The following is a 27,903-nucleotide window of genomic DNA, read 5'->3' as shown; positions in this document are numbered from 1 at the left end:
TATTTTAAGAATAAGAAGGATTTCATATGTACTTAGGTCTTTTGAACATGTTTATATGAACACTAGCAACTTGTGTAGCTTGAAATCCAGGTCCCAGCAGTCTCCGCCATGCTGATCTCCCATGATGGGATACCGGGATCCATTTGACACATCAGGCCCATCCACATTTGAACACTCCTGGTGGACTAACACTGGATGGTGTTAGCCCTACTTTTATGCAGTCATGATGACGGGGATAAAGAGTTTGCTTTCTCTCTTTCAACTTTTTTTTTCAATCTATTGGCTGTGATTTATGACAGTGGTTTTCAGAGTTCAGAGAAACTACGTGTTTCAGAAGTTTTGAAAATTTTGTGTTTGATTACATTTAATAATTTAAAATCATAATTTAAAAGTGGGCTACTCATAAGTGATATATTACATTTTTAACATGAGGAGAACCTCTAACTTGTTAATGTGTGATGCTAGTAAACTCTATGTTTGTGTATGTGTGTGCTCATGGAAATAGTAGTACTTTCATGCAAATTCAGGTCTGTACATGTATTTTTACATACAAATGTACAATGAAATATAGTTGACTCTTGGACAACATGGATTTCAACTGTGCAGTTCCACTTATAAATTTTTTTCAATAATTACTGTAAATGTATTTCTCTTCCTTATAATTTTCTTAATAACATTTTCTTTTCTCTAGCTTACTTTGTTGTAAGAACACAGTATATAATACATATAACATGCAAAATGTATGTTAATCAACTGCTTATGTTATCGGTAAGGCTTCTGGTCAACAGTAGGCTATTTATAGTTAAGTTTTTGGGATGGGGAATCAAAAGTTATATGTGGATTTTTGATTGCTCAGGAGGCCAGCACCCCTAACCCTGATACATGTTTATGTCACACACAAACCTCAATAAAATAAAGGCTAAGGGATGCTTAGACATATCTTCTTAGTATAAGCTCTGGCCACTGAATAATCATGAATTGTGTAATAACAAGGGAGGTTACATCACAATGGTACTATATTATAGGTATTTTTAAAACTTGTAAGTTTTGGGTGCTTTTTGTTTGATTTTTAAATTCATGAGATTCAACTTTGGAATACAATTTTATAGCACTATTATTTAAAGTTTTAGAATAGATGAATCTTGAGGTGAAATAAGTCAGACAGAAAAAGTTGAGAACCATATGACTTCACTCATATGTGGGATATAAACCTGAAAGAAACAAATGAACAAAACAAAGAACAAAAACCTCATAGACACAGAAAACAGTTTAGTGGTTACCAGAAGATAAGGGGGCAAGGAGGATGGTAGAAGAGGATAAAGGGGGTCAAATATACGGTGATGGAAGGAGAACTGACTCTGGGTGCTGAACACCCAAGGAGATATATAGATGATGTATTACAGAATTGTATACTTAAAATCTATGTAATTTAACCAATGTTATAACCAATGCCACCCCAATACAGTTAATAAAAATTTTAAAAAATAAAAATAATAAATTTTAGAATCAAATTACTGAAGAATACCTTGAGGTTTCAAAGCAAACTGTTAAAATTTCCACATTTATAATGTTTATCTGTGTGGATTATATTTTTTCTCACTACTGTGCAACCCAAAGTAAACAGGAATATAGTCATGTAGATACTAATATAAGACTATAATGGTCAAGCACTCTTAATTTCAAATTTTTTGTTTGTCAGGATGGCTTCACTGTTCTCATTGATTGATGTTAAAACAAAAAAAATTTGCACCTTTTATTTATTTATTTATTAAAAGATTTTTATTGGGGAGTTGGGGAATGGGAACAGATAAGTTGCTGTCCTTTTATTCTTCAGTCTAGTTGTGGAGGACGTTGCTTCACTGGCCCAAGTTGGCACCATCATTGCGCTCTTCCCAGGTGAGGCAGATCAGTCACCGGCTTCTGGACGGCCGCTCATGGCGGCTGCTGGCCGCTCACGCTGGCTGCTGGCTACACACAGTAGCCCATGGCAACCCACTGCAGCAGGGGCTGCAGCCTATGCCATCACCGGCGACTCACGGCAGCCCAGCTCCACGTTGAGCTGTTGTTCAGCATCTTAGCTGTAGAGGGCAGTGTCACTGGCCCTCATATGTGGGATCCAAACCGGGGTCCTCTGGCGTCCCAAGCCAGCTCTTAACCAATGCGCCACTCAGCCGGCCCAAAATGCACCTTTAAAATGTATAACCTTGTTAAAATACATTTTTTATCTATTTTATATTTAGGGATTTTGAATAAGACTTCATTTGGAATAAAAATTCTGCTACTAAAAATCTGATACTAAAAAATCTGATTCAGGAGGTCAAGTCATTTGAACACATCCCAATTTTAGCCTGCATGGCTTTACACATAGAATTCGTATCATAAAACTTCCAATAAGCAACAACTTTATTTAATTCTATAGTAAAAGTCTTGGGATCAGACTAAAATCTAGCTGCAATTGCAGTAGCTTAGAACAAAAATAAAATACAAATGTAATTGCATGTGAAGGATATTTTAATGAGGCAGGCAAGAAAGAAAGTTAGTACGTACTGTATTTCAGACCAAATATTAAAGCACAATGTGTTGGGATCCATGCAGAATAAATAATGGAAGACAGATAATGGAGAGAAACTGATAATTTCAAAATGTTTATGTTTTGATTTGTAATGGCTTCTTTCAGCAGATTTGCTTCCCAGTGGTGTTCCTTAGAAAGACATTAAAGTCAATTTCATTCTCTGAACATATCAGCAGAAGGGTGGGAGATATTAGACTGGGATTCAACAGTTGCTCTGTATAATTCCCAAGTGCCTAGTCCCAGTGAGAATATTTCAATTTGGGGACTGTTTGTGTCTGCCTGCCCATCTATTGCATGCATATCCCTTTATATCTCTAAATGTATGTTCCCAAAAGGGCCACTTACTTCATCACCATTAAGATGTCTGGGCTGAAAAATATAAAAAGGCATCTATGAAAACCACGCAGGAGTAGAAAAACAACACACTGTATAAGGTTTCACGTCCGCACTCCTGGGTCCCTTCTGAGTCACTAGCAAGCCTGTTGGCTCTGGCATCCCTTCATAACCCTCAGCAATATGCTTCCGTCTGATAAACAGCTGTGGATTCTGTTCAGTGACACATGTTCACCTTGAAGTGACTCAGAGAGAGTCGCAGAGTGCATAACCCCCACAGGCAGAACACATCTGAGTCACCGAGGATCATTTCAGTTGAGAGCTTGTCATAGCATTTAGATGCTTATGCCAAAGGTAGTCGCTGTAATTGTCTGCAAAACTACCCTCTCTACCCCAAGGACCATGATGTCTTGATGGTCACGTTCTCAGTCTGTAAGTTTTAGCCTGGAGCAAAGAAGGCTAAATATTACAGCACATAAGAGAGGATGGGTAAAATGAGATCAATATGTTTCAGTAAACAGTTCAGTATCTTATGAAGGTGATAGCTTTCCTATTTTCATCTTGTCTCTACCTAACTATGTGACCTTTGGAAAATTGTTTAGCCTCTGTGAGTCAGTTATCTCATACTCAAAAAGGGACTTTATTAAAGGGCATTAAGTAGCTCAGAATTGCTGGGAGGGCTAGAAAAACAGACTCTCAGTGAAGTTCTCACAAACAATAATGAAAACCATGCTGTAGCAATGACCCAGTGAGGAGCCTACTGCTGCTGCCTCCATCTGCCTGAGAGAACCCAGCTTAACTGCAGCTGCTACACAGTCCAGGAACTTGACCTTCCTACAACGATTCTTACTACTTCCAAAGCTGGGCCCTTCTACTGTCATCAATACCAGTAATATAAATGCCCTGACAAGCCTTCAGACTCTTACTGCTCACTTCCGAATTGAAGTCCCATGCAGGTTCATCTGATTGGTGGGCTTGACTAAGATGTCCTGCCTGCAACATAGTTGGAAAGGAGGCTAGAGTGGCAAATTTCCTTGAATTGTTTATGCCATTGGAAGGCAGAATTAATAACATGAAAAATTATAAAAAAATGTTAGGAGGGTGTTTATAATGTATTGAGTGATCCCAAATGACAAGATGTCCATTAGCTGCCTTGTAAAACTGATGTGACTACTAGATGTGGTCACATTGAAAAGCGTTCTCCAAAGTGCCTGGCACATGAGGCACATAATATGTCAATTTTCTTTTTCATTCCATCTCTTGTGAGAATTTTTTAAATCCCACGCTCAAGAGTTTTGTCAAGGATTTGTTTTCCAGTGTATTGTGATTCGTAGGGTGACACTGAAGCTTTGCCTAAAAGCAGGAACAAAGAAACAGTCTGAGTCTCTTTATATGCCCTTTTCTGTGGTGCTTAGTTTTGCTAAGAAACTCATCGGCACAAATGCACAGGATGGGGGTGGGCTCTGTTCTCTTTCCTGCCCATAATAAGGTGGTCTGCCCTGAATAGAAAGGGCAAAAGAGGTTCTCTGCCCCGGAGTCCCAAAGCATCTGGGAGTGAGTCCAAGGGCGATCTGAAGCAGTCAGGGGGGACACAGTCCCATGTACCTGCACAGCCTGCTGAGTCATGCATGTCCAGTGCTGACCCTTGTGAAGAGCGCAGCAGCTCCCTTTCATTCTTAGTTTTGTCCTTTGTCCCCATATAGAGTCACTTTGCCAGCACCTAGGAAATGGGCATGGGAGCAGGGAGGTGAGAGAAAGGAATATGTCCCCTTCCTCCTACGGGGGCAGATCCTAGCAGAGCCACTGGACAGACCTACTGATACTAGGATAGAGTTCTGGAGGCCAGGGATTGCTCAGGTAGGATGTTTGCCTAGGGTCAACACAGACAAGTCAACTCTGTCATTAAGCCAAGATCAGAGCACAAGACAATATCTTGAAGGTTGAGGGCCAGGCTGATGCAAGAAGGGAGTAGAAAGTAGTGGGCAATGGTGGGGAAAGTGAGACGCTAGGACAAGGGCTGCAAACAGCAACTGTGAAGACAAAATATGACTCATTATGTGCTGCCTGGATGGACAGTACATCTTATAGAAATGAAAATCTGCTATTTCTATAGTGGTCTGAAGTTCATGAAATAATATCATATATTTTATTCCGTGTGATCTTAATACATTCAAAGGTGAGCAAGGTAGCTGGTGGTAACCCCAATTTTACAGATGACAAAAGGATGGTGAGCAGAAGTGGCTTTGACCAAGGAAGGCTGCTACATGGTTACTCTGTGGAATTAGGACTCAAACCAGATGCACTTTCTTTATTTACAACTTTGATATATGGCTAGCAGAGCCTACAAAACATTTTCATGAAGATTATAGCCAGAAATATGGGAAGACAAATGAGTTGCAGGAGTTTTACTCATTTGGCTTTATATGGCCTTATGTGAAGATGTTTTAAATTTTATCTCATAGATATTTTCTCTAAGGTTCTAATTAAAAACTCCAGAATCAAGCAACTTATGGTTAAATTAGTGAGGTTTCAGACTTGGTTCAGTTTTGCTTCTTTAACACCCCATCCTTAACTATGAGAACAGGGGATTGTTAATTCTGAGGAAGACAGACTTCTTTAAATTCTCAGAAGTGTTGCCATCCTTGGTAACTCAGCTGTTGAACTGAAAACCAGTGATGACAAGTCTTAAGAGATAGTCCTTGCCCCCTTGGCAGGCTGTTTGAAAGTGACACACAAGCTCAGAAAATTGACTGTTAGAGGTCTGAGGTGGTCCTGGACTTTGTGGTCTGGAGCCGCTTCAAAATAGTATCTGTATCAACCTTCCATGCTTCTCACAGGGTCCTCTTTGGGTAAAGTGAGCCTCTGAAAAGGCACTGCAATGGATTTTCTGTTATGGTCAAAAATTTTTCTATTGAATTGCACATGTAAAACATGGAGCTGTTTAGAATTATTGTTTGTCTGCAGAATCCAGGAGAAAAGTAACTTTCTGTAATCATTTAGAGGTTGTAGCTACTTTCAGTTGTTAGGATATTTGATTGAATTTTAGTATTTGTCATACCTTTTTCCTCGGATTGTTATGAGTGAAAAAAAGAACGTATTGTCTGTGAAAACACTTTGAAAAGTGTAAAGTACAAAACTAAAGGAATTGATAACTAACTTCTCAAATATACTTTAGGAAGCGAAAAAGTCCAGTTATCTATAATAGATTCTGTCTCTTATGACAACAACTTCAAGAAGAAGCTGATTTTGTCATATGGACATGATCTGTCCAATGCAGTTACTGGTTGTGTTGACCTATTGGCAAAATACATGTGAATTCAAAAGATGCTTTGGACAGAAGCAAACTAATTCTAGTGGCCTCATAAAATATAAAACATTGATTTTCCCTCTGAGCTGTCTTAACTATAATTTGCTAGTCATTGAACTTGAAATGAAGACTGCGTGAGATTTTATACCCTTCCAGTTGTTTAGCATTCTTTCCACTTAAAGGAGCTGTAAGTATGACAAGAGTTTCAGAAACTCAGAGGTAATGGTTTTTGTGTTTGTTTGTTTTTCATTTTATTGGGGAACAGTGTTTTTCCAGAACCCATTAACTCCGAGTAAAGTAGTTGTTTCCATCTAGTTGTGGAGGGGGTTTTGGCAGGACCCGTGCAACTCAGTGGCCCATGTGGGGATCAAACCAGCAACCTTGGTGTTATGAGCACTGTGCTCTAACCAACTGAGCTAACCAGCCACCCTTCAAAAGTGATGTTTAAAGGCATCTATCCCTGTCCCTCATGCATGAGCAAAACTGCGTTCTTCTCCCTGAACGCCCCCTTCTTTGGCTGCTATCTGCATTCAACAATGCAGTGTCCCCATGTCAACTGCCTCCTGCTTCCAATTTATGCATACAGATTGGTCTTTAGAGCATTAGCTGTTACTATTTTGGCATTAGCTACCAATCCTCACATAATATGAGAAACATTGCATAATATATACAGTGTAGCTCACCCAGCTCAAAATTAATTCTGACTCAAAAAGTTAGTCACATTTCTCCCCAAATCTGTTCTGTTTCAATGCCTTATTATTGAACTGCCATCCATGGATGTATGTAAGTAAATTGTTTGTTATCAGGTGTGAGCATCAGAATGTTCTGGAGATATTTTTTCCCCAAAAAATAAACCTGCTGGAACTCCACCACAAACGGACAATTCAGGATATCCAGGGTTGAAGCTGAGCATGTCTTTTGCAGTATCTCCTTGGGTGGCCCTGATATAAAACTCTGATTAGAACCCCTCCCCGATACTTTCCACATTTATTTATGACTCTGGGGGGTGAACACACAATTCAATATATAGATGATGTATTATAGAAATGTATACTTGAAACCTATAAAATTTCACTGATCAGTCACCCCAATACATTTAATAAAAATTAAAAAATATACACTAAAAAAGAACCACTCCCTTAAACTTTCCACATTTGTTTATAACCTAAACATATAACAAGCACAACTCATAGAATGTTATCAATATATACCTTTATTTTTTTAATGCATTTTTAAAAACTTATCCTTTGAAACTTTCTTTAATGAGGATAATTTTCCCCTGCCCCCAATGAGAGTTTTGCAGTCCCCATGGGCTTTTCGGCTCACTTTTATGTGATCTGTGGTTACTTTAAGTGACAAACACAAGATCAATTCACAATTAGAATAAATGTTCAATTCCACATAATATCCAAAGCTCTAAATATAACTTCGAGTTACATCTCCCTCTCCCAGTTTGGACCTTCTGGTTTTCTGGTTACCTACAAGGCAGCAGGTAGGGAAGGTGGACTTGCACATCTGTTTTCTTTCTCTTCCCTGTTCACCTCCTCCCCATGTGCTTTTTTTTTTTTTTCCCTAGATCTAAACTCCTAAACCTGTTCAAAGAGTGGAGGTGAAAAAGGGTAAAGCAATTCCTACTTAGGTAGGTGGTTTTGTGCTTACTTGTCCTAGCAGCTGATTAAATGTGTTAGACCTGGGAGATGACTCTGTCTGGATCTTTATCAATGTGATGCTTTCATGAGCACTTCAGCGTTTCCCTATTGGGACCTTTCCTGCTGCAGTTCTCACTCCCTGAGTGGACGTTTCTGTACTTTGGTTAGTCACTAATGTCCCACCCTCGGCTCTAGGTATTCAGTGTAAATTGACAGCCTCTGTTTGCTAAGAATTACCCTTCCCATTAAGTGATTCTTTGGGGCAGGACTCAAAACATTCTCACTTGGGACTCTCTCCAACAAGACCCATTTGTGGTTCTGGAAAATACCCACATATTGTTTGCTTTCATGTGGGTATGCAGACCAATGCCAAAACTGCAGCCCCTTCTGGCTTCTCCAGCTCCTAGATTTCCCAGAATGGAACCATGTTGAAGTTTCCCGAGAGTCCTACTGAAGCCCTCTTCATTATGCTTGTGGTTAGAAGGTAGTGCCACCCCCTCCTGCAAAAATGGTAGGAGTGACCCACAGCTTGACAATAGCTATCTCTAAACAAATCTTATTACCAGTCTCCTGTCCATCCTCTCTGAAACCTTTCCCTATTCCTGACCAGTCTGAGAAACAATGGAGCAGGATCTTGGAGGACCTGTCTTCAGTTAATTTCCACATGGGTTGGGAGAGTCACTTTTACATTCCCTTTCGTGTCCTGATACCTGTCAAATTGGCATTTCAATGGAAATTGATACAAGCAGAGTGCCATTCAGCCTTTGTGTTACACATATGCAGCATAAATTGTGAGAGTTTACACACACCATAAAACCACTGAGCAAGAGACCCTAAAGAATAATCAACCTGTCCCCTTCATGGAGGAAAGGGAGTGGCAAGATCCCAGCACAATACATTAGCTTCATTTTTCTGTGTTCATGAGCTTTCTCAACAATTCAAGTCAGGACATCATCCTGTAAACAATAATATAAACGGAGCCACTTTAAAATGGATCCAGCGATGCCATGCCACAGGAACTGCCTTGCACCTGTTATACCTCTGAGGACTTCAGCACCGTAATATGATAATTTTGTGGCCAAATATTCAGAATTCTTTGCAATTTGGACTCTGATTTTGCCTATGTGACAAGCAGCACTCTCTGTATTGTTTGTTTAATCACAAAACTTGTTTTTGCAAGGGAGCTAGGACCTCGACCATATCTTGTTTTGATCAAGCTTTGCAGGAACTAGGATGTTTGCCATATCTTGTAACACCACCTGCTTATGCTGCTCTGCTATTTAGCTGATACGGAAAAATCCCATTGCCCCAGCCGATCAGAAAATGTATAATGTATATTTATGATTTCTCTTCCCTCACCAACCAATCCCCTTAAAAGTCAGCTTCTTGCAGTTTTTGTCTTTAAAAATCCTGCCCTAGCTTCCCCGTGGTGGATCATACTTTCAGTTTATGCTGTAGGTTATGTCTCCCTGGTTTGCAAACCTTTTATGAATAAAACTCTCTTTTGCCTCTCAGGAGGGCCTTCTGGAATTTTTGCTGACAGTCCTTTATTCTATGCTGTGCTGAGAGCTAATTATGCTTCTTTTCCCTTTACTGCTTTCTTAGAGTACTAGTTTAGATAGTTCTAGACCAAGAAAGAAGCCTATCTCAAGTGCTTGGAAGTGCAATGTGTCATTCTCAGTTTTGGAGGTTGCTTGGGTGAAAGCATCCTGAGGTCCACAAACCTCCTGAAGTTGTGCACCATCTTGCTTCCTGGCACCAAGCAGGACAGTGACTTCAGAACATAATAGCCCAATACCGAGCGTTCTGGATTGGCCATTCTTAAATAACTACATGTCTGGTGTAATGTCCAGATCAGGTCAATCCTAAATCATTTCGTTTTTAGTTCCTCTACCATCAAAAGATGAATACCTTGCATGAATGTTTCCCTTCCATGCATTCTGGCACTCCCACAACTCATGCACAAGAACCCTCTCAAATCCCTATGACCAAGCAGCAATCTTCAGTACATCCACTCTCTAGTCAAACAGCAAGACACACCTTTCTCCCTCCAAATCTTCCCAAAAGTTAAAGAACTCTGGCTCACATTTTAAAATTTACATGAAGACCCTCAAAACTTAAAATAAAACCCTTAATTTCTCAGCCCAATATATGGTTATTAGTTAATGAAGACTTTGTATCCTCCCCAGGAATTATTATTGGGTAACTTTTAAAACATTTTTTTTTAATTTACTAAACTCTCTTGAATTATTTTTCTAGATAACATGGAAATGGACAATTTGCCTTAAATGTAAATTCAAATCTCACTTTGGATACAGAAAATAGCTTGCAGCTTCAAATTGGAGGTTTTTCGTTTGTTTGTTCGACCTCCTGGAGGGAACTGTGATTCTTTATTGCAAAGCTGATGAGAAGGTTTTTTCCAAAGGTACATTTTAGCCTTCTTACAGAATTTGTCTGAACACTTAGCAGCAAGAGCTTGCTGAACTAAAGGCATGGGCTCTGAAACTTCAAACACAGAAGCAAGTAAACAAAAGCAACTAGCTTTCTAAAGCAGAAGAGCTGTCAGGCCATCTTTACAGTCATCTCAATAGCCACTGTATAAACGTTGTTGGTTGTTCTTGGAAAAATTTCCACTTATAGGTATTACAGTTAACACAAGAAAACATCTCAATATAATTCAAGGACTAAATTAAAATTAACGGGACATGACTGAAATAACTCAATATTTTCAGGAAATGTGAGAAATAATTCAACATGCTGGCATTTGGCCAATTTAAATAGAGGCCCTGGGTAATCCTATTTTAAAGACAGATTACCTAAATTTCAGATTATTTTTGAGAGCACAGAAAGACTGTAATAATCTTCAGATCCTGCCAATACCAGTTTTGACATGGTCTTAATTCTTTAGGAGACTGAAAAAGAGCTTTGTCAACATACCCAAAATGAAGGAACAACTGACCAAAAATAAAAAAATAATCACATCTGGCTTAATTAGAAAGGTAGTTCAAGGCTAAACTAATTGGGCCCTGAATTATATACATGAAGTATGTGCTTTGGAGCTCAGACGCAGGCTCAGTCTGAGATGAAGAAATGTTGACTGCACGTTCTCTGGAACACATTTAAAAGCAATAGAAGCTCAAAGACAAAAACTGTTCTGCTAAGGAATCTGAATGTATAATAAATAAAGCTAGCGACTGTGTTTTCTCCCTTGATTTCTCAGTAGAGTTTGTCCAATAGAACTTTCAATTAGTTTTAAATGGAAAAAAACAAAAAGCAAACCCTTAGATGGCTTATGAAATTAAATAATCCTGCTTTATTTTTTTATATATATACATTGAAAGCTGTTTCAACATTTTTTTCCACACAACAGAAAGGGCCGCTTAATGCTGAAATGTAGAAAAGTTGGAAAAACTGACCTGGAAAAGAATCTTTAAGCTGCGCTGGCTGTTGCCTTTTCTGGCTTAATCCTCTGCTTATAGCATTCTTCCTTGGGGCAGAAACACATTCCACGATTGATCTGAAATGATTTAATTCAGCACCATCAATCTGTCTCATGACTCAGGAAAACAGTACTTTTCATTTTCAGTTGTAGTGCTGTAATATATTTTAGCCTCTTATATGGCTAAAGTGTTTACATATGAAAAGACTATATTTTTAATTAATATATGAGAAAAAGAAACTGGATATGTGATAAAGTTGTATTTAAAATGCAGTTTAATTTAATCTTTATGATTCACCACATTAGATAGTTTGGTTTAGTGGGTTACTTTACCAATTAATATTTACTTTCACACAAATCAGTAATACAAATATACTGATTTTTTATCACAACACAGATTTTTATTTAATTTGGCAGTTTTTAGTTCGTTCCTCACTAATCCACCCACACATGTAGACGTTTATTATAGTTGAGTATTATTTATATAATACTGTCACATATTTTTTAAATGCCTACATTTTATCCTACTCCAAACATTTTTAAATGTAAATGTAACTAAGTTATATTTTGTCACTATTATCCTCTTTTAAAATGTTTTAATTTAGTAGACTAGTTAGTCACACATTCATAAGCTTATTTTTAAGGTCAACACAGTCAGCTTTTAAAGTTGTTTTATTTTTGTTGATTTATATTTGATAATGTATAAATCTTCTGCTTACTATTGCAAAAGTCATGTTTATGTGGCATGCAAATGAAAACTTCTAAGGCCACTTTCTTATAAAGCTGAACGGCACATCAACAACTGTTTCTTCAGAGAGTTCTGTTAGCTAGTGTTCTTTTTTTAAAAATGAGATGCTTCCAGTGTGTGAATCTTGATTCATTACAAGATGCTGCTACTGCTGGTTTCCCTGTTTGCTGTGCCCTATTCTTACTTGGATATCTTCCTTAGCAAATGAACTTTCCCCTCTCAGTTGAGATGGCAATAAACCCCAGTCCTATCTTTGGGAGTACTATTGCAAATAGCACTGCTATTAAAATCCTAAGAAGAAACTGAAGTGATGTCTTTTTAAAATATAAGCGGCCAAGAGCCTGTTCAGCAATACCCTCATGAATTTTATTTTTTATGAGAAAGTTACTTTTTTGTAACTGTCTCAATTGTGACTATTAATGCAGGTATATTTGGGTTTCCACAAATGTTTGGTTTTGTTTGCATTTGTATCAAAAAGCCAAATTCAGCAAAACTTTTTACATTCTGAGGCCTCTGTTAAAACCTAAATTTTTTCTTCAATAAACAATTTACTCTTTGAGTTGATCTATAGGTAAAATTTGCTTTCATCTCAGGCATTAAGTAATTAACTTTATTTCTGACTGGACATTACCTACCTTAACCAAAGTAAACCCACCCACTTTCTTCCTTTATCAGAATCTTTCTTATCCAACTCTATACAATCCCACTTCAGGTCAGTTGATTTTACTTCCTTCTCTTAGTCCTTAGGTGACCTTATTCTGTATTATTACTTTTCCCAGCAGAAATTTTCACAGGTTTACTATATCAGGCAGGAGCAGCTTTAATTTTAAGGTTTTCTTATTGGTAGTGCTTCAGAATGCTTCATTTAATATTTAGGCTCTGTGACCTCTGGGACACTGTCAAGTGTAACAATATTCACATCATAGGGGTGCCCAAAGGAAAACAGAGAAAGCAAGGGATTGAGAACCTATTTGAAGAAATAATGACTGAAAACTTTCTTAACCTGGTGAAGGAAATAGACATACAAGTGCAGGAAGTGCAGAGTCCTAAACAAGATGAACCCAAACAGACCCATACCAAGACACATTACAATTAAAATAACAAAGATTAAAGACAAAAAGAGGATCCTAAGAGCAGCAAAAAAAAGATAGTTGGTAATTTACAAGGGAGTGTCTATAAGACTGTCAGCTGATTTCTCACAGTAACTTTGCAGGCCAGGAGGTATTGGCACAAAATATTCAAAGCGATGAAAGACAAAGAACTACAACCAAGGTTACCCTACTCAGCAAAGCTATCATTTGGAATCAAAGGACAAATAAAGAGCTTCCCAGACAAGAAAAAGTGAAAGGAATTCATCACCGCCAAACAAGTATTATAAGAAATGTTAGAAGGACTTCTTTAAGAAGCAGAAGGGGGTTGGGGTGGGGCATAAAGATGAATGATTAAATGGCAATAACTATGTATCTATCAATAATCACTTTAAATATAAATGGATTAAATGCTCCAATTAAAAGTCATAGGATAGCTGATTGGATAAGAAAACAAGACCCAAGTGTATACTATCTACAAAAGACCCACTTCAGGTTCAAAAACTTATACAGACTGAAAGTAAAGGGATAGAAAGAGATATTTCATGCAAATGGAAACAAACAAAAAAGCTGGAGTAGCAATACTTATAGCAGACAAAATAGACTTTAAAACAGCGGCTATAATAAGGAACAAAGAGGGACATTACATAATGATCAGAGATCAATCCAATATCAGAGGATATACTCCTTGTAAACATTTATGCACCCAACATATCACTTAAAAATATAAAGAAAATATTCACCAAAAAAATGGAGAGGAGGACAGTAATAAAATTATAGTAAGAGATTTTAACACCCTATTGACACCAGTGACAGATCTTCCAGACAGAAAACCAAGAAGGAAACAGTGGCCTTAAATGACACACTACACCGGGTAGACTTAATAGATATTTTTAGAGCATTTCACCCTAAAGCAGCAGAATATGCATTCTTTTCAAGTGCACATGGAACATTTTCCAAGATACACCACATGTTGGGACACAAAACAAGTCTTAATAAATTCAAGAAAATTGAAATCATATCAAGTGTTTTCTCTGACCATAATGATATGAAACTAGAAATCAGTTAAAAGAAAAAAAACTGACATACACACGGAGACTAAATAACATGCTACTAAATAATGAATGGGTCAACAACAAAATAAAAAAATAAATTAAAAGATACCTTGAGATAAATGAAAATGAAAACTCAACAAACCAAAATCTATGGGACACAGCGAAAGCAGTTCTAAGAGGGAAATCCATAGCAATACAGGCCTACCTTGAGAAAAAAGAAAAGTCTCAAATAAACAATCTAAACTTACACTTAAAGAAATTAGAAAAAGAACAGCAAACAAAGCCCAAAGTGAGTAGAAGGAGAGAAATAATAAAGATCAGAGTGAAAATAAACAAGAGTAAAAAAAAAAAACAAAAGATAAATGAAACCAAGAGCTGGTTCTTTGAAAAGGTAAACAAAATTGATAAACCTTTAGTCAGACTCATCAAGAAAAAAGAGAGAGGACCAAAACAAATGAAATCAGAAATAAAAGAGAAGTGATAACTGACACCACAGAAATACAAAGGATTGTGGGCCGGCCGAGTGGAGCATTGGTTAAGAGCTGTCTTGGGACGCCAGAGGGCCCCGGTTCGGATCCCACATATGAGGGCCAGTGACACTGCCCTCTACAGCTAAGATGCTGAACAACAGCTCGACCTGGAGCTGGGCTGCCGTGAGTCGCCGGCGACGACGTAGGCTGCAGCCCCTGCTGCAGTGGGTTGCCATGTGCTACCATGTGTAGCCAGCAGCCAGCGTGAGCAGCCAGCAGCTGCTATGAGCAGCCCTCTAGAAGCCAGCGACTGATCTGCCTTGCCCGGGAAGAGCGCAATGAAGGTGCCAACTTGGGCCAGTGAAGCAACGTCCTCCACAACTAGACTGAAGCACAAAAGGACAGCAACTTGTCTGTTCCCCTTCCTCCAATTCCCCAGCACTGTTCCCATCCCCTAATTCCCCAATTAAAAAAAAAAAGAAATACACAGGATTGTAAGAAAATATTATGAACAAATATATGCCATCGAATTGGACAATCTAGAAGAAAAGGATAAAGTCCTCCAAACTGAATCTTCCAAACAATCTTCCAAAACTGAATCAAGAAGGAACAGAAAATCTGAACCAACTGATAACTACTAATGAAATCAAAGCTTTAATCAAACATTTCCCAACAAACAAAGTCCTGGACTGGATGGCTTCACAGGTGAATTTTATCTATCATTCAAAAAAGAATTAACACCAATCCTTATCAAACTATTCCAAAAAATTCAGGAAGACGAAAGGCTCCCTACCTCATTTTATGAGGCCACCATTACCATGATTCCAAAACCAAATGAAAAAAGAAAATTATAGGCCATTACAAAAAAAAGGAAGTTATAGGCCAGGTTCCCTGATGAACATAGATATAAAAATCCTCAACAAAATATTTGCAAACTGAATTCAGCAAACATTAAAATCACCATACACCATGATCAAATGAGATTTATTTCTGGGACGCAAGGTTTGTAGAATATCCTCAAGTCAATAATGTGATACACCACGTAAACATTATGAAGGATAAAAATCATATAATCATCAATAGATGCACAAAAAGCATTTAACAAAATCCAGAATTCATTTACAATTAAAAGATTTCAGCAAGGTAGGAACAGAGGAAACATACCTCAATACAATAAAGGCCATATGACAAACATTAACGTCACACTTAATAGGGAAAAGCTAAAAAACATTTTCCTTAAGATCAGAAACAAGACAAGGATGTCTACTTTCACCACTTTTATTCAACATAATACTGGAAGTCCTAGCCATAGCCATCAGACACAAAAAAGAAAAAAGAAGCATCCAAATTCGAAAGGAAGAAGTAAAACTCTCATTATTTGCAGATGATATGATACTATAGAACCCTGAAGATTCCACCATAAAATTATTAGAACTGATAAATGAATTCAATAAAGTAGCAGGATACAAAATTAGTATTCAGAAATCAGCTACATCTTTATATACCAATAATGGTCAATGTCACTAATCATCAGAGAAATACAAATTAAAACCACAATGAGATATCACATCATACCTGTCAGAATGGCAATCATCAATAAATCAACAAGTGTTGGCAAAGATGTGGAGAAAAGAGGTTGCACTGTTGGTGGGATTGCAAATTGGTGCAGCCACGATGGAAAACAGTTTGAAGGTTCCTCAAAAAATTAAAAATAGAACTACCTTATGACCCAGAAATTCCACATCTTGGTATTTATCTGAAGAAATACAAAACACTAACTCAAAAAGATATATACACTCCTATGTTTACTGTAACACTATTCACAATAGCCAAGATATAGAAGGAACCTAAGTGTCCATCAATAGACAACTGGATAAAGAAGAGGTGGACATATACACAACAGAATATTATTCAGCCATAAAAAAAGAATGAAATCTTACCATTTGCAACAACATGGATGAACCTGGAAGGTATTGTGCTAAGTGAAATAAATCAGACTAAGACAAATATTATATGACCTCACTTGCATGTGGAACCTAAATAACAAAATAAATGAACAAACAAAACAGGAGCAGACTCATACATGCAGGGAACAAGCTGATGGTTGCCAGATGGGAGGGAGGTTGGGGGCTGGGTGAGAAAGGTGAAGGAATTAAGAAGTACAGGTTGGTAATTACAAACTAGTTGTGGGGATGTAAACTAAAGCATAGGCAATATAGGCAATGATGTGGTAATAACTATGCCAGGTGAGTACTGGACTAGTCAGGGGGATCAATTCTTAATTATGTAAGTGTCTAACCACTATGTTGTACACCTGAAATTAATATAAAATAATATTGAATGTCAACTGTAATTGAAAAATCAAAATAAAAGGGAAAAAAGTTAAGGAGAGTAAGAGGTTCAAATTTCCAGGTATAAAACACGTAAGTCATGGGGATGTGATGTACAGCATAGGAAATATAGTCAATAATATTGTGATAGCATGATACGGTGTCAGATGGTTGCTGGATTTATCATGGTAACCACTTCTTCAGGTATATAAATGTTGAATAACTATGGTGTATAACTGAAATTAATATAATATTGTAAGTTACTTATAGTTTAATGAAAATATTTTTAAAAAAGAAAATATCCCAAGACGGGGGTTGTGTAATTGGGTGAGTTTTCATTCCACGTTGTGAGATGGGGATGATTGGGAGTGGGAAGGAATTGGAGAGAAAAATAAGAATTTTATTTTGAACCTATGAAGTTGGGGATGCCTACTGGATATCTAAGCAGAGACATTAAGTGCAGAGTTGGATATATGGGCAGAAGCTGTAAATTCCGGATTCACCGGGTGATAAATCTGTTCCAAATTTATGGATCTGGATGTGATGAGCAGGCAGAGAAAGAAGAAGATGAGCACTGATGAAGCTTCACATTTTTTGCAATTTAGTGCTGAGTCAGTGGCAGTCACAGTAGCAAAGGCATCTCACCTTCAGCCAAGATAAAGATGAAAAGTAGTAGCTAATGATTTATAACATGCTGACAAAGGTACAAAACTCCCCTGGACATGCCATGTATTACCATCTCTGCATTGTTTACTGAAATGCATAGCTTGGTGGTTTGCTCCTAATTTAATGGGTTACACAGCTTGATTTTAGCCACATGACCAGTGGGATATAAAAGACCCTCTATAAACTTGTACCCTGAAACCAAGGTATCTTTGCATCTTTGCACGTGTCCTTGGGGACTGGACCTAGAAGTCTGAGAACTCTTTCATATTTGCCTGTGTCTTCTTTTTCCTATGGTACCATGTCCTTACCTTTATTAAAGCCCTGGAAGAGCACGCCCTATGGAGTTTTATGAGTCCTTTCAATTCACAAACTTGTACCATAGTAGGTGCTAAGGTACCTTTCATTATCCAGCTCTGTTTAATTGCTGCAGTGACAAGTCTTGTGGGTGGGACCTAAAGCAGAAAGTTTTAGGCTATGGCACTGGTAGAACTTAGTCAGGCTGTAGGGCTGCTTAAAATCTTCATTCTGCTCAGCATATAACCTCAGACAACTCCTGAGACTACTAAGAGAGTCCCCGTTCCCTAGGAGAAAGGATGGACAAGAATGAGGCAACGTCATCTTTGTATGCCAGGATATAGCATAGCCCAAGGCATGCAGTAGACACCTAGAAAAATGTTTTTGAGATAAGTGAATGAATAAAGGAATGTACAAGTGAAGAGAGGTGATCACACAGGCTTGCTTTCCTGTAAGCCTGAACTCCAGAGGGTGGTTCAGACAATAGCAAAGTTTGATTCTCTAACAGGCCTAGCACACTCCTGCTGCAGGGCCTGTCTGTCTGCTTTTCTTCTTCTCAACACACTCATTCCCACACATCCTCAAAGTCTACTCCCTCACTACATTCAGAACACTGCTCACAATGGGGAGACTCTTGCTGACCACCACATCCAAACCAGTGTCCCTCTCCCGTCACTTTTAATCATTTTTGCTGCTTCATTGTTCTGCATAGAATATCTCACTGCCTGATCTTACAGTGTGTGTGTGTGTGTGTATGTGTGTGTGTGTGTGTGTGTGTGTGTGTCTGTGTGTCTGTGTGTCTGTGTGTCTGTGTGTCTGTTGGTCTGTGTATGTAGTGACTACTACATCCAAATGTAACCTCCATTTGGTGTTTTTGTGTCTTGTGCACTGTCCTAATCCTAGTGCCTGGTGCAGTGTCTGGAACATACTAGATGCTCAAAAACCTTTGCTGGATGGATAACCTCTCAAACGTACATTGTGAGTTTCACTTATATGATTGGGCTTTAGGATCATTGATCATCCTGCTGCGCCCAAGCCTGAGGTGGTTGCTGGGATACAGGATTTTTAGTTTTCAACCAGATGAGTTGATCACTCTATTGAGCGTCTGCTTCAGCTTCTTGTCTGCTCATGCATTCATTTGATGATTCAGTGTTCATTTAGCATCTACTATGGTACAAGCACTGGTTTAGGTACTGCTAACACAGCTATGAACAAGTCAGATAAGCATGTTCTCTCACCAAGCATATCTATTCTACAGGAGAGGCATTAGCTTGAACTAATGGCCCATGGATGCTGAAGTTCACCCTACATATGGCTATTCTTAACCCCACAGGATGATGGCCAACAGATGTTGCTCAGGAGAGATGCAGACCATGGTTGGAGTTGAGTCTGTGCAGTGGAGGAAAGCTCAAAGCTTCCACCAAGAAGGACTCTACTGCCCTGGGTTCTGGCCAACACGTCCATTTTCATTAGCTAAGATGTATCAAAACCCACAGATGCTTCAATTCACACACGGTTCAGCTGATTTTTCCTGTTAACATTATTAATAGCAAAACATCTGGTGATTGGAAGCATTGACAGAGCTAGCCTAAGGCAAAGCTAAAGGAAAGGCAAAGTGCTTGTTTCCTTCCCATGTGCCTGACGTGTTATGCTGTCATGTCCCTTCAACTCAAACTTGACCAGCTTGAGGTTCCCCTTGTATTCTCCAGCATTCTTCGCTATTTAAAATTAGCCCTTTGTCTTATTCCTGTGTTCTAAGCAAAGACCAAAAATCCTATGTACATCTTAGGAGTAGTTTCCTGAAGGTAATTTACCCAAACTAGTGACTCTAGGTACTAGAATTTTATGGGGTATATCATGCTTACTGCGGAGAGAGTTAACTCCTCACACATATGGGCTCAGCCCTGACAACTTCCAAGAGCTGTTAAGATGCATTTAAATTTTCCTTTTCGGTTCTCACAGACCCTCATATTTCCCCCTTGCCTGTGCACCATTTCTCTCTGTCCTCAGGCCAGTAAGCCCATGGTAAACTTCTTGATTTCATGAAATACTCATATATGCCATGGGCACTTTGAATATCAGTATACAGCTTCCACTTTCTCTTCAAATGGTTTAACAGTTTCCCTTGTATAGTGGGGATGTAGGTAAGGATGGCATTTGAAGAATATTTGGCTCAGTGCATGGCTTGTTCCACTCTCTCAGCATTCTTGTTAAGCAATTTAATTATGCAAATAATCACTCCTTAGTAGAGTCTGGGGGAGTTGTAGCGAAGAGAGGAACAGTGCAGACAGTGCTAGACAGGAATTAGGCCAAGAATATCCATACTTCCTATACTGAGAAAGCTCCCAGAGATTTTTTTTTCTTTCCCACCAAGATGAAAAATAATTTGAAAGTTTGCCCTTTTAACTTCATTTACAGTTTTCTTCTGTCCTATTTCCTTTTCAAAAAACAAAACAAAACAAAACAAAAACTCAAATGCTGGTTTCTGTTTTAGCTTTTTGAATGTCTCTGTCCCCCTTTAAGAGAATCCCATGGTAAAATAATAGTGATGTTGTTCCTGTTAATGTTTTTAAGTTTCACAGGATGAAGGGGTTGTCCCTGTTGCCATCTTATCATCAGCAGGTTCTGACTCAAAGATGAAATCTAATGGTGGTGTTGGTGGGGATAGCAAAGGATTCCTTCCCAGCATGTCTTATGCTCTAAGGCCTAAGGGCCCAACAGTCCTGGGGCAGGGTTGGCCACAGCTGCCCAGTCTGGGTGTACCTGCCTTGGGGGAATGGAAACCCACAGAACAAAAGCTAAGGATGGCCATGTTTGCATGACCAGTATCTAGCTGAATTTTATATAGTAATATAAACCTTTGACTTTATTTTAAGATTTATTGACTTACATAATTTCTCAAAATTCTTCTAGGGTTCAACTAAAACTAAAATATACTAGGGTTATCTCAAAATTTTAATGCATAAGCAAAATTATATAATTTCTCAGAGATTGAGTTTCCTCATACATAATTAAAACTTTTCCAACTCAACAAATACTTGTAGAGGATCTATTACTTGCCTAGAACTACACTAGACTCTAGATATCTGAAGATAAGTAAAACAGACACAAGTCCCTCCCCTAAAGGAGCAGGGCACTAGTGCAGGAGAGACAACTAACACATATAACTAACACACATGTAATTATGTAAGTAGAAATTGTATATGTGTATGAAGGAAAATAATTGTTTTCTATAAATAATAGGAAGAACTTAATATAGATGGGTAGTCAGGTATGATCTGTTGAAAATAACATTTTCTCAAGAGTTGAGACTTGGAAGATGAGTAGAAGCTAATTAGATGAAGAGAGAAGCTAGGAGAGTTCCAAGTAGAAAAAAAAAAAAAAAACGCAGACAAAGTTCCAGAATGGAAATTACATTGTGCTAAAGGAACTAGAAGACACCAGAATGTTTGGTATTTAGGAGATGGTGTCATGAGATGAGGCTGGAATTAGTCAGGGGAAAGGCTGTTTTGGCCCACATAGACTACCTTAAGCATTTGGATTTTAGGTGAAGCCATTCATAACTTGTTACGCAGAGGTGTGACAAGATCTAATTTAAGTGTTAGAAAAAAGATCGTTCTGACTTCCATGAGAGAGAGGTATTGGTGAGGAAAAGAGCAGGAGAGAGGATACCAGGTGTGAGACTCCTGAAGTCTGGAAATCAATGATGTTAGCACAGGAGTGAGAGAAATGGTAGATTTGAGAGTTCTACCATAATATCTATGGGGTTTGCTGCTGGGTTGGATGTAGAGAGCAGGAGTAGGCAGAAAGGAGGAGATCAGAGGGATGAGTAAAAGAGAATTCTCAAGAATGATTTCCAACTTAATCCTCCTAGTGAAAGAATGTTCCTGTATGCTATGTATAGGAAATGCAACTGAAACAAAAATCTCAAAGTTTAAAAATTAGCTTAAAAGTAATGTATTGATGAGTGATTTGTGGCATTAAAGCCTAGGCAGCCATTATCATGGCTTCACATTATTGCTTTAAAAAATAGATGCTTTATCTCTACTCTAGAAATTCTAACTTAACTGTGGTATAGAACAGCCTAGGTGTGAAGGAGAATTTGCAGATTTTCTAGTCCAGCCTGTAGCTTAGATTAATAGTAGTATGTTTTAATTCACTTTTTTAAGTCCACAGTGGATCATGTGAATGAAATAAGTAAAGGTATAGAATGCATAAGTATCATAATAAGGTAAATCATATATACCAGGGATGCCAAAAAAATGTATACAAGTGGACACTTTGGTCAACGTTGCTCAAGCAGTAGTTCTCTGTAATCAGAAGTGTCTGGACACTGATGGTAATCACTTTGAGCACCTCTTGTAATTACAGAAGTCAAAAGGTGACTTGTATTTATCTTTTGTTATCAGTATATATTGAATATTACCATTTTAATGGTTTTTTCTTTTCTTAAAATATGTATAATTTTTGGCACCCTCTGGATATATAGAAATATACTACTGATCACAATATATATCACTGAAAATATAAAACACTATATTTTCAAGTGCACACAGAATATTCATGAAAATTAAATGTTGTTGGACCACACAGTAAGCTTCAATAAATTCCAGAATCATAGACGAGACAGACAACATTCTCTGATCTAAATGTAATAAATCTAAAAAATTTATAATAACAAATTATTTAAAAATTCCTTCCATCTGAAAATATAAAAATTCTGTCCAAAAACTCTAGAAAGGAACTATAAGGTATAAATGTAGAACTTTTAAAAATTAATCTCAATAATAACAACAGGTCAGAATCTACAGATACATCTAAAACACCACTGAGGAAAATTCATAACTTTATATATATTATATAAATGTATATAAATCAATATAAATAATATATAATTTTATTATATATTTTATAATACATAATATGTATAATTATAAACATCGAGTCAAAAATTTAGAAAAAATAATGGCAAAATAAACTGAAAAGAAATTAATAAAGATAAAAGTAAAAAAAAGATGCCAAACAGAAAAATATGACATATTGAAAAGCTATTTATTTAAATAAAAAATGAAACTAAATCAGGGGTGTTCCTGGCTGCACGTTATCATCACCTGAGAAAGGTTTAAAATATATGTATATTGCTTTAAAAACTAGATCCTTTATCTCTACTCTAGAGATTCTAACTTAATTGTGGTACGGGGGAGGGCCTAAGTATTGGGATATCTATATCTATATCTATCTATCTATCTATCTATCTATCTATATATATGTCTTTAGTTGTGCTGTTGTGGCTGCCTCGATGTCCTGAATCAATTCAAAATGTTTACCTTTCATGGTCATTTTGACTTTGGGGAAGAGCCAGAATTCACACACTGCCAGATGTGGTGAATAAGGTGGATAAGGACACACCATAATGTTTTTATTTGACAGAAATTGCCGTGCCAGAAGCGATGGATGTGTGATACAGAGCACTGTCATGATAGAGGATGAAGTAAAGACATTCATGAAAGAGGACTTCAGAACTGCTTCAGAAAGTGTCAAGAATGATGGGATAAGTGTGTTCGAAATGAGGGGGAGTATCTTGAGGGGGATTAATTGCAATGTGTTTTTTACTGTAATAAATTTGTTTAAATATTCACCTTATTTTTTTATCACACCAGATGATAGATAAATGATAGATAGATAGATAGATAGATAGATAGATAGATAGAGATAGGTATAGATATATGGTGTTTTTTACCTGCAGCCTGGGCTGGGAACCAGTGAAATAATAAAAATAAAAACCACAAACCAGCAAATTTACAAAATAAGAAATGATAATGGAAAAATAATCAATAAATACCCAATTTTAGAGTTCTTTCTAAACAATAGAAAAGGAGCTGTCAATTTATGTAATGAAACTTGTCTAAAATCGATTCCAACAGCCATGATAAATAGCACACACACATAAAAAAATATAGGCCTAGTTTATTTATGAACATAGATTTCAAAATTCTATATAAAATTTTACACAAGTTAATCTATTGTGAATTTAAAGTAATAAATCACAATCAACTGGTATTATCCCAGGGATCCAATAATGGTTTAATAGTGGAAAATCTATCAAAGAAATCAATCACATAAATTTACTAAAAGGGAATAATTGTTATCATTGTCTCAAAGTTATATAGCAAAGTAATTTGATAAATTTCAATGAATATTTATAACTTAAATATTATCAGAAATACTAGCGATAGTAGCTTGAATAAAAGTGTTTCACACTTCCATTTTCTGTCATGTGCCATTTCTTTTGCTTACAATGCTTTTCATCCCTTTTACTCCTAAGTAATATTATCACAGACTTCAAGATTCAATTTAAGCTTTGTTTTTGTCCGGAAATCCTTTTTTACTCCCAGATTACTTAGTGTGGACCTCTATCATTTATCACTCTTCTGGGATCATTAATTTACTCACTTTATAGCCAGTTGATCTGTAAATTACTATGTAATGGAGATCTTTTATGTGGATTTGTACCCACAATATCTACCCCATCATTCTTGTAATATAGTAATTGCCCATGAATAGAAATGACACATGTCATACTGGAACAAAAGCACTAAGCATCATTGCATAGTTCTATTACCACCATAACTCTTTGTCTACCGTCATAAAAACAGCAATGTCTCCAATGGGGGCATCCCTTCTCCCTGAATCCTGGAACAAAGAAGACACATGGAGCAGAGCCACAGTGAACCCAGGGTTATATAAGATGAGTGAAATGCCTTTATTGTTTTAAGCTTGTGAGATTGAGGCTGTTCGCTGTCTCCACATTACCATTTGAAATCATAATGCCTATGTAATGCTGTTTCTGCTTATCTTGCAGCTTCATTTCTTGTTATTCTTTCGTACATTGCTTTAAGTACTCTCAAATATAACATCTCCTTTAGTTCTTACCACACCTGATGGCGTTTCCACTAAACCAGTCACCTCCACCTTGCTTATCCTCTCCCTTCTTCTGGGAATGGGCTTCCCCTGTGGTTCCCTCCTACTCAACCTACTCCATTCAGCTGTTGACTCATGCATGGGGACTTTCTTGGGCTTCTCATTCCTTATACTCCCCATCTTAAATGCTGATGGGTTACAGGCACTTTCTCTGTGACCTTACAAACGACTCTACATGTCATAATTACTGTACTTACACATTAATTACTAATTATTTGAAGGTTTTTGTTGTTTGTTTTCTTTTTGTTGTTGTTTTTTGTTTTGTTTTAGTTCCTTCAGTACAGGAACTGTTTGTTTTTTTAGTTTTAAAATTAATTAATTTTTTTGTGTGTTATTGGAATTAACTGCTGGTCGTTCACATAAAGTAAAAAAAAAATCACAGACTCGCCCTGAAATGAGGAGAGCAAGGAAGTAAGTTTATTCAAGAAGAAAGATGCTGGCATAGAAATTGCCAGAGCAGAAAACTGCACCTAACTTTAGGTTAGCTTCTTCTTATATTGAAAAGGGTAGGTAAATTTCCTTACAGCAGGCGATGTGAAGTATAGACTGAGGTTATTTGATTGGCATACGGTGGTTATAACCACAATTAGTTTCTTCCTGTGCATAGTCTTACCCAGAACACACACAGAAAAACCCACGGGCAGTGCGGGAAGCAAGCCTTAACATTCATTTTATTTTAATTGTATTATAATGAGGCTGGAGTTCAATTAACGGACAGGTTTCAACAGTTTGCACATGTGTGAGAAACCGGTTAATGCCAGTTGGGTCTTATCTTCTCTTTTTGGGAGTGTTTGGACATCTTAGATTTATTTCTAGGGGATGAGACTGGGCAGTTCCTGGGGAGGGGATGCAGGTCTGGACAGTCTCCCTTCAGGCTCACTTTTATTAACCCTTTTCTGCCTCATCATTTTTTATTTATTTAAATTACATTATAAAAAACCTAGTTATTTTTTATTTCTTTTTTCAAACTTATTTTTAATTATAGCTGACACACAATATTATATTAGTTTCAAGTGTACACCATAGTGATTCAACATTTATGTACCTTACAGAGAGATCACCACAATGAGTCTAATAACCATCTGTTACCATACATAGTTATTACAATATTATTGACTCTGTTCCTGATGCTGTACATTATCTGTGACTTAATTGATAGCTGGGAGTTTGTACAGGAACTGTGTCTTACTTGTTTCTATATTCTAGACACTTAGTACAATACCTGGCAAACAATGGTTTGTTGGGTAACTATTGTTAACTTTTCTTTTAAAATAAAATATGACAACACTAAAGTAACTTAGAATTCAACATGACAGATTCTTACATTCAAATTAAGCAATTATAATTTCTCTCAAAAGAGAGAAATTATGAAAATACCGGGAAGTAGCTTTGGGAAGGATGGGTTGGATTGAAAGGTTTGGCTGACAAGAGCAGTGACGTTTCTCAGCACTACCCACACGGCTCCTCCCCTAGGTAGCTCCTCTGACCATTCCATGGATGCTAAGTGCACTCTTTTGGGCTTCCCGAGCACTCTGTGTGTAATGGCGACCCTATAGCTTCTATTTTGAGATTTAAACCCTGATGTAATTCAATTTAACAGTATGGGTTGGCTTAGACTTTTTGAAAGTTTTTTTTTTTTTTGCTTTGCTTCCCTCCCATCAAACCTTAATGACTCTTTTGCTGTGCGTTTACTATGCACACCCACCAGTTTCAGTGGTTCTGTTTACTTCCAGCCTAGCATGTGCATGCCTGGCCTGGTGACTTAAAAGAGGTTTCTGCGTCTGTATGAGATCAGCTCCTGACTCTGAGGCACACCAGCCTCTGGGAAGCGCCTTTTTTTCAGGAATTGCCTGGCCAATTTCTCCTTTCCTTTGTTTTGCCTCTCTTGGCATGCCTTATAAAACCTTTTGGCGGTTTTAAGAGCAGGAAGGCAGTCTTTATGACAGGGAGTCTACTGTCTTCCCTTAATGCTGGGATTTTTTAATAAACCTGCTTTTCTTTCCATCAACCTTGCCTCTCGTGTTTTGGTTTTGTGTGGCCAGCAGCCAGACATTTTACACGGTAACATGTGGATATCTAGCTGTGGTATTCACCATGTATTATCTTGTAATTTCAGTTTGCTTTCTGCCTTCTCCCACTGCACTGTAAATAGAGTGAGGGAATGATTCATGAGTTTCATCTTTTTCTTATTTATATAGGTCCTATAAATGCTTGGTGAATGAATAAGTGGGAGTAGGTTAGCAGGAATGAGGTGGAGGCTCTTAGGAACACTTGGTGACATGTTGACATTTCCTAACATCAGAAGCCCAAATAGAGAAACACATATCCAAACGTTGAATATCCATTAAAATTCAAATACCCATGCAACATTTGCTCAGGAAGTGGTTTTGTTATGCAAAGGAGGTGAGTATACCCAGCCATTTAAAATAAATTTCCTCAAAATCAATATTTCAGTACAAGGTAAGTGGGATGACTGTTTACTGAGTAAAGAAGACAAGAAAATTAATGAATGCAGGTAGAGAGGGCCTTAGGCAGAGGAACACATAGTTCTGCTTTTATAAGCTCTTGGGCTAAAATATACATATAGAAAATGCAGCTGTTAGAAGAGACACCACAATAATTATAGAACTCTGCATTAAAAGCTTTCATTGCTTAATAAGGAATTTCTTTTAAAAATAGAGAAGTAGCTCTTAGGTCACAGTCCGTGAAATTCAATCAGTGTTTTTCATTACTCTGCACAAAAGCCTTCAAGCTCATTGTTACTCACATGTTATACATGCGCACATGCACATTACACACCTACACACATGTACACACACATACACACACACACACACTTCTTATTTAAAAGGCAATAAGTACAACAGATACCTGTAAAAGACCATATGACACAGAGATTGGAAATCAAAAGAAAGCACTAAGGATATTGTCTTCCTGATCACCCTAAAGACAATATTGCCTAATATATATA

This window comes from Hipposideros armiger, unplaced genomic scaffold (assembly GCF_001890085.2).
Source record: "Hipposideros armiger isolate ML-2016 unplaced genomic scaffold, ASM189008v1 scaffold_906, whole genome shotgun sequence".
Taxonomy (NCBI): domain Eukaryota; kingdom Metazoa; phylum Chordata; class Mammalia; order Chiroptera; family Hipposideridae; genus Hipposideros; species Hipposideros armiger.
Note: the sequence above shows the minus strand (reverse complement) of the source record.